The sequence below is a fragment of the Benincasa hispida genome, chromosome 4, assembly GCF_027475165.1.
Source record: "Benincasa hispida cultivar pf3 chromosome 4, pf3_genome.v1.1, whole genome shotgun sequence".
Classification (NCBI taxonomy): Eukaryota; Viridiplantae; Streptophyta; class Magnoliopsida; order Cucurbitales; family Cucurbitaceae; genus Benincasa; species Benincasa hispida.
The window spans coordinates 9,741,418-9,755,844 of NC_143481.1; positions in this window are offsets into that span (position 1 = coordinate 9,741,418).

A 14,427-nucleotide genomic window follows, 5' to 3' on the forward strand; every position below is an offset into this window, starting at 1 on the left:
CCTCACGGAATGGTCAGTGGACCGAGAGGTCTAGTTCCTGAGTTTGTGGGAGAAACCTCGTATAGGATGGTCAGAGGGATGGCAGACCTAGCTTCTGAGCCCAGGAGCGGGGAATTATGTGCACATAGGGAAGAAAGGGAAATGCAAGTGGGTAAGCGTTTATGATTGTAACAGTTAACTATCTACCGTTCGTGTAGATAGAAGTTGGGACTAGACTCATTCAAAGTAGAGGTTTGAGTATCAACCTCGTATTTATGATATGCTTGTTGGTATGAGTTGAGATAGACTCTAGAAGTTGCTTACCACTCACTGAGCTTTGTGAAGCTCATTCTTTTCTTTCATGTTTTCTTTCTAGGTAGCGAAAGTTAAGGAGTTCTAGGGTGCTGCTATGGTCAAGGTCTACCACAGCCAATGTTACACTTCTGGGGTCTAAGAGTTGTTGTTGTAAACTTTGTAGTTAAGTCTTCGAGTTGTATAAACGTTACATTATTGTAATAAAATGGGCCTATTCAATCAGTTATTGTTTATCTCCTTGACTTAAAGTTTACTGAGAGTAAAGAGGTTTAGATGTGCAGTAGATATAACAGAAAGGTGGTATCTATGGTCCCTCACGCCTCTCCTTGAGCTTAGGAGATAGGCTCGAGGCGGGGTGTGACAACCCATACCTTCTGCCATTCTCAATCCCTAAGGAGAATACAGGAGGCTTCGTTTGGTGGTGTCCCTTTTGGAGAAGGAGATCCGTTCCTGACTTATTCGAGGGATTCTTGAAGAATAGTCTTCAACGGTAAGGGTTTTTGAAATCCTAAGTTTTCCTTTATTAATGCATGCTATAATTTATATAAATGCATATCTTGTTTTTGATTTACTGTAAAACCTACATTCAATGAAAATTGGATTTTGGACAATCTTACTTTTGCTCAAGGTTCTCTCCTCATAGAGATGCTTCACATTCAACATGCTTCAAGAATTAAAATCAGATTCAAGAATGCTCAAATTCATATTGCTAATGATAAAGAAAAGTAGAAAACTCAAAAGAATTTGCAAGAACTCTTAAAATAAAAACAAGATTGAATTACTTCAAAAATCCATAGACAAATTCATGAAGAATTAAAAGTTATTGGTTACAAATAAAAAAGAAATCAAAATCTAACCTAGGTAGGAAAAAATTTACCATAAAGACTAATTGATACAAAGAGAAATTCCAGTCTCCATCGAAATCGTGCTTCCTCACAAAAAATGGTTTTTCCTTTCTGATGTTTCTCTTAAAAATGGTCTCTCAAAATGATATTGTCTTCTTTGTTGAAGACCTAAACCAAAATTTATACCAGCAACAAAGTGGCGTGAGGTGTGGGGATGAATCGCGTCAAAATCTAGTAAAAAAAATGAATGCATAGAGTTTTCTGTTTCATACTCGATCCTCGATGCATGATGATACTTTACTCGATGCTCAACGTTGGATGACCTTTACTTGATAGCTTTTACTCGATGGAATTTGATGATACTCGATGAATAAGAAAGAACTCGATAGTACTCAATAACTCGATAGTTGATTACTCGACAACCCTTATTCGGTTATACATGGTAGTATTCTGGTAAATACTCGATACTCGATTATTCAACAGCCTTACTCGATGGAATTGTGGTAAATACTTGATTCTCTTCAATTTGTTGATTTTCTTGGTCATTTTTTATCCTTTTGGCACAATTTTCTCTTAATGACTCCTAAACGCTTCGGGGATCGTTTTACCTAAAATCAACACCATTTTGGGAAATTAACATAGAAAATATACATTTTTGAAAGACCTAACAACAATTTAAGTTGTTTAATGATTTATTTTATTTACATGGATTTGCTAAATCTTTCAACTCTATATCGCCAAAAATCTAATTTTTAGTAAGAGGGTTAGCTGAAAAACAAATTAAATAAGAAAGAATGAAGGAATGAAAGGGAGTTTGATTTTGTTTGCTTGTGAACATGGGGAGGAAGATGAAGAAGATTTTGTTAGCCACTTCAGTTTTGAGATTTGGAGGAAATGATTTTGGGTTTGACTTGAATATTTGGTAATGATGAATCTTTTATGTTTGAAAATTTGCTTCAAATCACTTGGGACCATTTAAACAAAAACTCTCTTGTTCTTCCAACTTTTGGTTCTTGAATCAAACCTACCATTTAGACAGTATGGTCCCTTTTGTTGTTATGTTTCTTTAAAAACCCATCACCATGGTCACTGCTTATGATTACCCCTTCAGAGTCGATTTAGGCATGGCCGACATTGATATTGCTTTGGTTGACGATTCAGCTGCCACAGTAGTGCATGAAAAAGTAGAGGAAGAAGAGAAACTGCAACATCCTGAATTGAAAAGTAGAGGAAGAAGAGAAATTACTAGACATCGCTAGGGCTTCTTCAATCTTGGAGGAACATTGAAGAAGACAAGCTAGAAAAATCTCTAAGGCTTGTTCGATCTTCCAGCAACCACACGATGACGACGATGGGTACAAAGACGGTGCGATCGTAACCTGGGAGAAGAGACATGAGATGGTCGAAGGATGGAAGATGATAAGGTCGATAGGGAGAAAAATCGCTAAGGTTTCGTTTGAGAGGGAGAAGGCACATCAAGCGGGAAGAATAAAAACTGAGGCTTCTAAAAATGAATCCTGAAACTTGACATTTTTTACATATCAAGTATTCTATCAGCGTGAAAAAATATTTGAAAAATACCCTACCTCCACTTTTTATTTCCTGACATTTTTCATTAAAATTACCCTTAATTTCTAATTTTTTTTAAATATATTTTCTTGACATTTTTCTTTAAAAATCACCTATTACTTGACATTTTTAATAAAAATGTCAAGTCTTTAACATTTCAAACGTCAAGAAACGTGTTTTTTCTAGTTGTGAACAATGTTTTTTTTTTGGTCATTTGGTAGCTGCCTATCTATAAAACAAGGAGCACTTTCCTAAATCTTAATAACAATTTCTATGGTTTTGTACTTTTACACTTTTGTTTTTATCTGAATGAAACAACAATGATAATTTATAGAAATATAAGTTATTGTACTCTTAAAATTAGAACAATAATAATTAGAAACACATTCATTTTAGCAGGAAAACACATAAGATTATATATATATATATATATATATATATATATATATATGCGTTCAATACATATAAAAGCATCCTTTTTTAAAAAAAACAAAAAACAAAAAGTGTACCACTAATGCTTGATAATGCAGGAATCTGGAATTTCACTAAGTATTGCAGAGAATCCAACATAGGAGGCAAGCGTTGAAACAAAGTAGATTCAAGAAGATATATTTCACTCGTGCACTCAACGTCAAATCTCAACTTGCAATATGAGCAACCTGATAGGTAGCATCTAAGTAAATCAAAATAGCAAGCGGATACAATAGGGCTTGAAATTTAATGTTGTCACATCACAAGTTGATGAGTCAAGCACCTATAAAGGAGATGCTGCCCATCTGAAGAATAATTAGTAAGTTAGAGAGTCAAAAAGTAAGAGACTTAGGAGTAGGCAGTAACATCCTTGTACAAAATTAGTTCCTCTGCCGCCTACAAGAAGAAGATGAGTCTAACCACTATTTCCACCACCGATACAGAGGTTCTAACAGAGTTAGAGCTCGAGTGGGACGACCTTCAACACGTCCTTACCCCAGTCACAACAGCAAAACCTAAAGCAAACCAAAGGAGCAAGAGATTGACCCAAGCGGCTTGACGCAATTTTCTTTCCCTTACTTGGTATTTTCTTCCATTATTTGTCTTGATTGAATCGGATTCTATAGAAATATTTCATTGATATAATTCAATCATGATTTCATCCATTTCTGTATACATTTTCTTACTTTCTTTCATCATGAGTAGCTAAATCCATCGCAGGTTTGGTGGAACTAAATGTTAATCTGCTAAGTCACATGTATGTGCATCCAACTTGATTGATGCATACTTAAAACGTTTTATGCTTGAATCTATTTGATCAATCGATTTGACTTGAAATAGTCAACTGCTTAAGAAAGTATGTAACTGTGGAATGCATCAAGTAAGAATATTGAGTAGTTTTAAAGATAAAGTTAGTCATATTGATCTGTTATATTCTAACACATTCCATATTTTGTCAATGCATCCTATTTCTCCAACCTCTTTCTCTTGCATGTATGCTAGCTTAGTTTAGTTTAGAATCTCAACACATGTCTATACTTAGAATCACACTGCAAAAGATCATGCGTTAGCACTACCTAATCCCTGCATTCTATCCTGGTCTTGCCAGGGAACTTGAGCTAGGTTTATATTTGGATCTAACTCAAGAAAACTTGTACATAACTAGAGCTTTGCATGAAATACTAATTTCTACCTCCTAACGTATAGTCTCATATTAAGATACACAATGGCATAAGCACAACACAAAAATAAAAATGCAATAAACTTTTGGTGCCGTTATCGGGGATTAGACGACGTAGCTACAGTAATCTAGTTTTGAATCTTTTCGCAGGACTCTTAATCAAAGGAGTATTACAAGCTGAGCCTAAGCTTGTAAATGTTTTATGAGCATGGAAGACTCTTCTTAGCTGAAATATGACCTCGAGATTGAAAGAACCTTTCGTCAATGCACACTTAAGGCGTTTATTGGAGACATGCAATTCATTTGTGATTCCTGGAACCACACTCGAAACCATAAGGCTATCTCTATTCACTTCTTCACTGAGAGACGATGCAAAGCAATGGTGACCTCCTTCGAGCCTAGCGAGGTAAACATGGGAGAAGTTATTAGAGAAATTCATGCAAAAGTTTTTCCCTCCTACTGTCAACACAGGACGTTAAAGCGAAGTCATGAACTTCGAATAGAGAGACTCTGAAACCTTAAAGGACGTGTGGGAGAGATTTAAACAGTTAGTCAAGAAATGTTCAAACCATGGGTTACCTCTCACGGTTCAAATGGAAACGTTCTATACTTGTCTAAATGAACATTCCTAGATGGTCACCATGACGATCATGTTGAATAACTTAACCATAAACAATACACCTCAAACGCAGAATGTGCATCAAATAGATGCATTGGGACAACCTTTGACCTGTGTGGGTTGCGGCGAGTCACATCTATCTGAAGTCCATCTTCAAAATTCACAATCATCCTGTTTTGTGAAGAACAACTTCTTCTCCAACACATACAACTCATGATGGAGAAACCATCCTAATTTCTCTTACGGAGGCCATCGGTAAAATACAGAGCATCCTAGTATGTGGCAGCAACAGAGGCAGAGATCCTCACCAGGATTTTAGCACAATCAACAGCAACTACCACGACAATCTCACAATAAAGTTAAAATTGCATCGAGTTCTTCTTCTTCTCCACTTGAGGTTTCGTTGAAAGAGTACATAGTTCAGAATGATGCATTACTGAAGAGTTAGGCATCATCCATCGGGAACTTGGAGTTGTAGGTAGGTCAGATTGCTAATGAACTAAAAAATCGCCCATAAGAAACCTTGCAAAGCGACACAAAAGCTCCCAAACAACACAACAATAGCAAGGAGCAGTGTCTAGCGATGATAATGCGAATTGGTAGACCTCTAACAGAGGCTAAGAGAAAATACGCAAGAGAATACACTTGCCCTGACCCAACAATGAACACACTTGAATAACCATCTGAGAATACAAACACATCAAAGAAGCCCAGAGCAGAAAAAGCCCCTGGCTCTACGATCCATTCTCCAACAAGTACCTCTAACACAGGGGAAATATCTGACGTACGTCCAAATGCACCTTTCCTCCGAAACTTACAAAAAATTAATGGTGAAAAACAATTAAAGTGTTTCCTTGATATTCTTAAGCAGCTACATATTAACATTCCATTGGTGGAAGCGTTGGAGCAAATGCCCAATTATGTTTAGTTTTTTAAAGTTAATTGTCAAAGGAAAGGATGATAAATGAAGCTGAGACCGTGGGGTTGACAAAAGAATGCAGTGTGCTATTCAAAAGAAACATTCCTGAGAAGCAAAGCGATCTTGTAGCTTTAGAATCCCATGCTTAATTGGAAGGATCGGTGTAGGGCATGCGTTATTCCATTTAGGTGCGAGTATCAATTTGATGCCCCTATCAATTTCCAAGAAGCTGGGAATTGGTGAAGCCAGTCCAACCACAGTAACGCTTTAGCTTGCTGATAGATCCATTATTTATCTAAAAGGGAAAATTGAATATGTGCTTGTGAAGGTTACTAAATTTATCTTTCTAGAAGACTTCATAATCCTGGATTATTGTAACGACCTGACCTTTTGAGTACTCTGATAACGGTCGTTACTTATATTAAACATCTACATTTAAAACATTTTGACCATTGAGGACAAATAAATTTCATTAAAATAATAAAGAAACTTTTCAAAAATAAATAACAAATAAGTAAAATCTTTGTTCAGAGCCCCTAAAATAATGAAGAAAAATAACTTACAAATAAAATTTTGACCAACATTGAGTTTCAAATCAAAACTTTTAAATAGCTTGAAAACATAAACTGGGCGGAAGCGATTTACATGTCCTAGCACGATCATTAGTCCCTCTCGTCACTTGCCGGTCTGTTCCTATCATTACTTGAAAAACATAGATTAAGAAAGGTTGAGTATAAAATATTCAGTAAGTGATCCCATTACCAGGATCAGGCTATTCATCCACGAGTAGAGAATGATGGCCCGTGGCTCATACAGCTACATCAGTTTTTGATGATGAAAGGGAACCAAAAGACGTACTGTCTTGCCTTGATACGCATGTCTAGCGGCCCATAGGTACACCATCAAACATGAAAATAACATGAACGTGAACCCATCGACTCACGCATGTCTAGCGGCCTGTAGGCACACCGTCAAACATGGAAATAACATGAACGTAAACCTGTCGGCTCACGCATGTCTAGCGGCTCGTAGGCACACCATCAAACATGAAAAATAACATGAACGTAAACCTATCGGCTCACACATGTCTAGCGGCTCGTAGGCATACCATCAAACATGAAACATGAAAAAAATAACATGAATGTAAACCTGTTGACTCACACATGTCTAGGGGTCCGTAGGCATACCGTCAAACATGAAAAATAACATGAACGTAAACCTGTCGGCTCACCCATGTCTAGCAGTCCGTAGGCATATCGTTAAACATGAAACTAGACCCATCGGTCCTTTGAAATAAAACATGCGTCAAGGCGGGACCGTAAACTACCCTATTGGTCTATTCATACATCACATACATAATTTCAGTACTAATTAGAAATTTAAACATGCTCATAATACTCATAACTGTCATGCAATAAGTAAAACATAATGACAAAATCATGCTTCAAGAGTCCATTAGTTAACTTTATAATTCTAGACTAGGTCGCCTGGCACAAAGACACCGATAATAGTACCACTTACATCAACTTAGTAAAAAGCGCAAAACAAAATCTCCTTAGAACTTCTTTAGCACACTTGAATCAACTTAAAGTTGTGGCTTGGTCTAAGACAAATTCCAATACTCGATTTAATTAGTCAATTTGATCATGAATTAAATCCAAAATCAATAACTTAATTTTTTCACTATTACTATCAATCCAAAAGAATAACCATCCAACAACTTACAAAACTTACCGATCTTCACCAATTTTCTACAAAACAAAATGATCTCTAGCTTGATGGTCAATGCCTCAAAACTTTCAAATCTTGAATCTAAATTTCAAACCAAAGAGAGGTTACTAATTTAACCCAAAATCAAAGAGGTGAACTTCACCTCCCAAATTATAAGGAATAATAAGTCTTACCCAAGGTTTTACTCAAAATTCCGGCAAAGATCAAGGCAGTGGTGGCCGACTGTGAGTTGACTTGTGGCTGCCATAAATAGGCAGCAGGTGTTGCTATCGGACGACATAAATTGTTTAGGCTAGCGGCTACTAGTGAGGGTCTTGCATGAGGAGGGTTTGCGAGAGTAAGAGAGAAGGGGAATTTCTAGTTTTACAGATTTTATTCAGCAGTGATTATGAATAAACCAGAGCTTCAAACAATGATCCAATCATTCAAAATGAAACTCTATATGTCTCGAATAGACTGACCAAATTGGAGCACGATCCAACAGTTTAAACTCCAGCAATCGATAATTTTGTGAAAGTTGCCGCTGAAAAACCGAATTGCTTTCTCCCCAAATTTTGGTTTCTTTTCACTCTCATTTAATTCCGAAAAAAAAATCTCAATTCTTTTATTTTTTTCAAATTTTGAAAATATAAATAAAATATTTTATCACAATATCTCCAAAATCTCTAAAGATTCTATTAAATTTATAAATCAATTAACTTTTCAAATTATCTTAATTTAGGCTTCAAAAACCAAAATTAAAGAGCATAAGATCCATCAATTTGATACAAATTAAATCCTTCCAAATATTTAAATCAATTCAAAACAAGCAAAATTCAATATTTTCAAGATAATTAGTTCGAATATCTAATTAAGTAAATTCAATTTAACCCATAAAAGTTTTTTCAATTATTTCAATTTAATCTTAATTTTCCAAATGAAAGGGATGTTCCTGAAATTCGGGATGTTACATTCTTCCCTCCTTAAGAGACTTTCGTCCTTGAAATTTCAAGTCCTTAAAGGCTCATGATACTTAGTTCTTGTCTCATCTTCTATTTCCAAATTGCTTCTTCAAACTGATAATACTACCAAAGAACTTTTAATTAGTGTTAACTCCTCGCTTTAGAAAGTCTTCACCTCCTATCATGAATTGTATAACTTATCTGAGACAATATCATGTTACTCTTTAATCTTAAAACAAACACATATCACTATTTAGACCCTCCCATGCACGAGTCTAAAAATCTCACTTAAGTGAAGCTCTTGAAGTCCCCATATACTATAGAGTATTTGTCATTCCAAAATACATAACCATAACCTTATAATAGCTGTAACCATTACCTGATGCCAGTTTCTAAGATAAAGACCTTCATGATTGCATACATCTATATTGAGAATGTTCACACTCCATAGAGTGGGTCACCTCATTGTCGATGCAACAGAAAACATATCTCTCATGGCATCTCAAGTCCAGGATTCAGAATTCGGATTCAGCACCTAATTGCCCTGACCATCCCCTGCAACCGAGATACGCTATCATATTCAATCCATAATAGTTGATACAAAGTCGCATGAATCATCTTTCTTTCCTAATAAACAAAGATGATGTGCTCCAAGGCAAAATATTAAGGCACATATGAAACATTTTGTTAAATGGTTCTTGTACCAGTGACCTAGGCTATTCCAACTCTACTAGAGTACTTCTATGAGGAGCCTTAAGGATAGGAGTTGCTCTCAACTTAAGTTCATCTCTAGTGTTAGGGGTCATTCTGGTAGATCAAATTTACTCAACCTTAATAATCATATACCTTGTTTCTTATTTGGAGCTAGATTACTTTCACCTTCAATCAAATTGATGGCTTCATTAATTCCTTGTTCTAGATATTCGTGTCCACAATCAAAACCTCTAAACCTTGCTAATACCTTTCAACATCTTCCCCCTCTTTAACGAGGACTTACCCTTTCCATTTCCATGGTTTCTAGCAACTATTGCTACTAAACATCCTTTCATAAAACGTTATTTCCTCGACTCCACTATAATTTGAAAAAGATTGCTAAGCACTCTTCCGACACTTGATAGTCTAGCTTAATTAAATTTTCATGCTAAAATTGAGTTCCATGACAAATAGCTTAGGCAGGATATCCATTCAACCAACAATACTAAGATCCATAGTTCCAAATAGTAACGAGATTTTTCATACCAACTCTAAAGGTTCGTAAACCCATATTTCCTATCTTGAACACCAAACCAAACCTTTGTTCTTAATCTCAAAACATCAATTCCCCCTACCTTTTCAAAACAACAAGATATTTCTCAAATCCTTTCATCTTCCTTTATCTTTTCCAAGACCAATAAATCCAAGATGCTCTATTTCACTTCCCTAGTGAAATATATCTATATCAAAGCATGTGACTATTTGAATCCCTTTTCACAATCTACAATCCAACAACCTAAGCAAGCTATATATATATATTTTTGAACACTGCATACTGCAGTGCAAAGTTCCAAATGGTAATGAGAGATTCCTATTTTACACCAAACCATGCCTTGTATCCACCCATATCATGTCTTAAAATCCAAACCTTTCTTAACTATTCTAGAATCTTGAACACATTAATTTCCATTTATCTCCCCAAATGAATACAATCTTTTCTTAAATACTATTATTTTCTTTACATTTATCCTTGCTTAACCCAACAACTTGAAAGTGCACTTTTTACTTTCTGAGTGAAACATAATCCCAAACCAAGACATGTGACCCTATAACCTTTTCCATAAATCTAAAATTTCATTCCAAACTTGGAACTTTAGTAAGGTATCCCCACAAGATAACATTGCTTTTAAACTTCAAAACGTTTATCCTTCCTCTTGGTATAGTTAATTAAACTTGAACCTTTTCATTGTGACAAACACATAGTTCAAACCCAAGTACCTTAAGAATTTTCAATCCAATAACTCGTTTTCTCCCATCTAAAGGCAACTATAATTTCAACCATCTTGGTATTCCTTGACCAATTCATCTTACCTAGGTCTTGTAAACAGTTCCTCATGCTATCGCTTTATGCTCCAACTAGTAATTCTTCTTCCTTTTAGGCACGTTATATGAAGAACCAAAACACCATACATTACTCGATCCACCAACTTCGATACCATGAAAATGATCATGACCTACTAATCCTTTCAAAAAATTTCTTGGAACATTTTGACTTTAATATCTAGTAATTCTTAATAGAATTTATAGTCGCTTCTTCACCTTTTTTTTAAAATTTTATAAAGAAACTTTAATCTCGTAACTAAGAATGTGTGCCTTGTGATAAAGTTCCTTGTAGCACCACTAGTTTTATTCCCGTAATGCAAAACTTAATATTATTCCTCAGTGAATTTCCAATTCACCTACCTTATTCCATAGCTTAACCAAATACATCCATTTCTTTCTTTCATGTCATAAGTGTATAACACTTCATAGTTCTATTAGGTTTCAATATCCCTGAACATAAATATATGTCCGTTTCTAACAGTCCTTCTATGAATTAAACTAATGCCAAATGGCCTTATTATGATCCTTCTTTCTTTCCATAATACCAAAACAAAATAGTCATCTCATACTAACTTCTTTCAGGTCGTTAAACTAGCAATAACAATTAGTCAATACATAAACTTAGACATTAAGGCTTTTAAACACATTTTCCATAAAACATTTAATGAAAGAACATACCTAGCGAGGACGAAGGATCCGTGAATAGCCATAAGGGACACAAAACCAAGACTTACATCGTAAATCAGTCTGATAACTGGCAAAAATACCAGTTATTATAAGCCTTTTATTTTTAATTATGAGGGCTAACAAGTAGAAAATGCGGTGATAATATTAGAATTTGTGAAAAATTGAGTTTTGCGTCGATTAGCACCTAAAGCCTCACTGACCCCAATATTATGCGTTACTCCATGCCAAGGTGTATTTTTGTAGCTATTGCAGGAATCAAACGCATGCGCTGGAAATAAGCAATCGCAATTAAACGCATGCACTGAAGCCAGGCGAATGCAATGACAAGTGCATGCACTGAAAGCCGAGCTATCGCATAGACAAACGCATGCAGTGATCACATACGTCCATCACATGGAAGTTGCAGTGATTGAATGCGTCCATCGCATGGAAGTTGCGGTGATCAAACAAATGAGGTAATCACTTGGAGATTGTGGCCACGGAGTGACAACCTTCAATAGAAGGGTGATCGCAAGATGGGTAGAATGCATTGATACTTCAGTTGAATCAAGCTTGGACGCATACTTTGGAAGTATCAACAAAATAAGATGATGTGACATTGCCCATCCCGCGACATAGGCAGAAGTGAGACATAACGCAATCATGATAGCTGTCGGCGTTTAAACTCTATAAATAGCCCCTTAGACCTTCATTTCAAGGCATTCGAACTTCTGCCTCAAGGAAGAGGTTTGCGATCACATATGAAAGCATGAGCAGATTTTCAGTGAGAATTCTTCATCTCCAAAAACCAGACCGAGTGACGACTGGAGCTTTCGCCGGAGATAGAGCTCGAGAGAGACATCTCCACCATTCATCCATGGCATCACTAACAGCCTTGACGCAGAGTCTTTCATTTCTCCTCTAACCTCTATATTGTATTACATTTTAGCTTAAGATATTAAGATATTTTGTAATCAATGCATATCTTGATTCCTTCAATGTCATCTTCTTCATCATCTTTATCTTTATCATCGTTTACCTTCATCGTTTATTTATCAAAGGCGATCCCATACTTAATCATGTAGCCTAGAGATAGGATGCATGTAATAACCCACCGAGAGGTGTGCATTGTGCGAGTATAGTGAGTTAATCCTCTTTGCTTGGTGAAAGGCTATAGTAACGCTTGTCAATGGGTTATTGCAATGCTTGTTTATAAGTTAATTAGTTGCGTCTAACTGCCTGAGAAGGTAAGAGATGGAACGCACTAAAGCAAAGTATGCATTGTTTCTAGAGATAGGCACAATCTTATACTCGATGCAACCATGCACTATAGAGATATAGTCATGCGGCTGACCACCGAGAGGTGTGCGATGTGTTAGTATGACGAGCTGGGATTACTCGAGCGATTTAAGATAATAAACATTACTATACGTTAACAGTTGTTGTGTATCTACCAATTCTCATCGCAAATCTTCTATTGCTCAATCTGTTTAGTTAGGAGTAGGAGTAGCATGTAGCCCATTAAACTTCGTCTTTTTACTTTTATTCATCGCCTCAAACTCATTGCTTCACAAGCATTATTGAGCGACGAGTCCCTGTGTTCGACCTCGGATTACTCAAGAAACTTGTGTTCTTGTTATACTTGGCGCGAATGTAAGAAAACTTGTGATAGGAATGTGTCGTCATTGCATACTAGATTAACGCATACTTTTCATTCCAATGCATGACCTCAGATTCATGGGTATAAACGCATAGCTTAAGGCATAAAACACACAACAAATAATGCGTTCACACCCCATAATATTTCCTTTGAACACAGTCCACAGAACCTAAAACTTATTCTCTGATACCAACTGTAACGACCCGAGTTCAGGAGGGGTACATGAATGAACCGATACCACATCTGAATGAAAGGGATCCTGAGGACATGAAAGTATGGGTAAGAAAGGCTTAAAATAATTGAAAGTTACTACCTATACCAACAAGGTGCACCTTCTTTTTCGGTGGCTCAATCATAGGAACTCCAAAGCTAAGCGTGCTTAGCTTTGAGCAATCCTATATTGGGTGACCTTCTGAGAATTTTCCTAGGATGCATGTGAGTGAGGACAAAGCATGCTGAAAGGACCCATGTTGGTTTGTGGAGACAACTTTCACTTCTAAAAAGAGCATTCAAGATAAGGGAGGATGACATTATCAGGTCGCAGGGGATGCAGGGGAATGTCGGGGCCATCAGGGGCCGAATCTGGATTTCGAATCCTGGTCCAAATCCTGGGCCTGGGGTATTATAGATGGTATCAGAGCAGAACCTCTCCCAGTAAGATGTGGTTCGAGGATGAACCAAGCGGAAGCTGGTGTGTATGTAACGACCCGAGTTCAAAAGGGTTACATGAATGAACCGATATCACATCCGGTGGCTCAATCATAGGAACTCTAAAGTTAAGTGTGCTTAGTTTGAGCAATCCTATGTTGGGTGACCATCTGGGAATTTTCCTAGGATGTATGTGAGTGAGGATAAAGCATGCTGAAAGGACCCATGTTGGTTTGTGGGGACAACTTTCACTTTTCAAAGAGCATTCAAGGCAAGGGAGGATGACATAACAAGGTCGCAGGGGATGCAGAGGAATGTCGGGGCCATCAGGGACCGAATCCTGGGCCTAGGGCGTTACAATTATGAAGCAGAAAAGGACATCCCAATCCCCAATCATTCTTGGGTGTCCCTTTTGTCCACTGGAAAAGTTTTGATTCATGTACACCAAGGTGACGCTGTTGAATTATCTGAAGAGGAAAGCCAGGAAAAGATGGACCCGAAACGCAAGGTCCATGCATTGAGCGATAGTACAAAGAAGTTCGAACCACTTTATCTAAAAGAGAGACAATCAAAGCCAATGCCCCCTTCTATTGAGGAGCCACCAACACTTGAGCTTAAACCTCGCCCTATCATCTAAAATATGCTTTTCTTGGAATTAATAACACTTTACCTATTATCATCTCATCTAGACTCTCTCATGCTAACGAACAACTTTTGCTACAGGTATTGAAGAAGCATACACAAGCCATAGGCTGGACGCTTGCTGAAATCTTTGGAATCAGTCTTTCTACTATATGCATAAGATAAG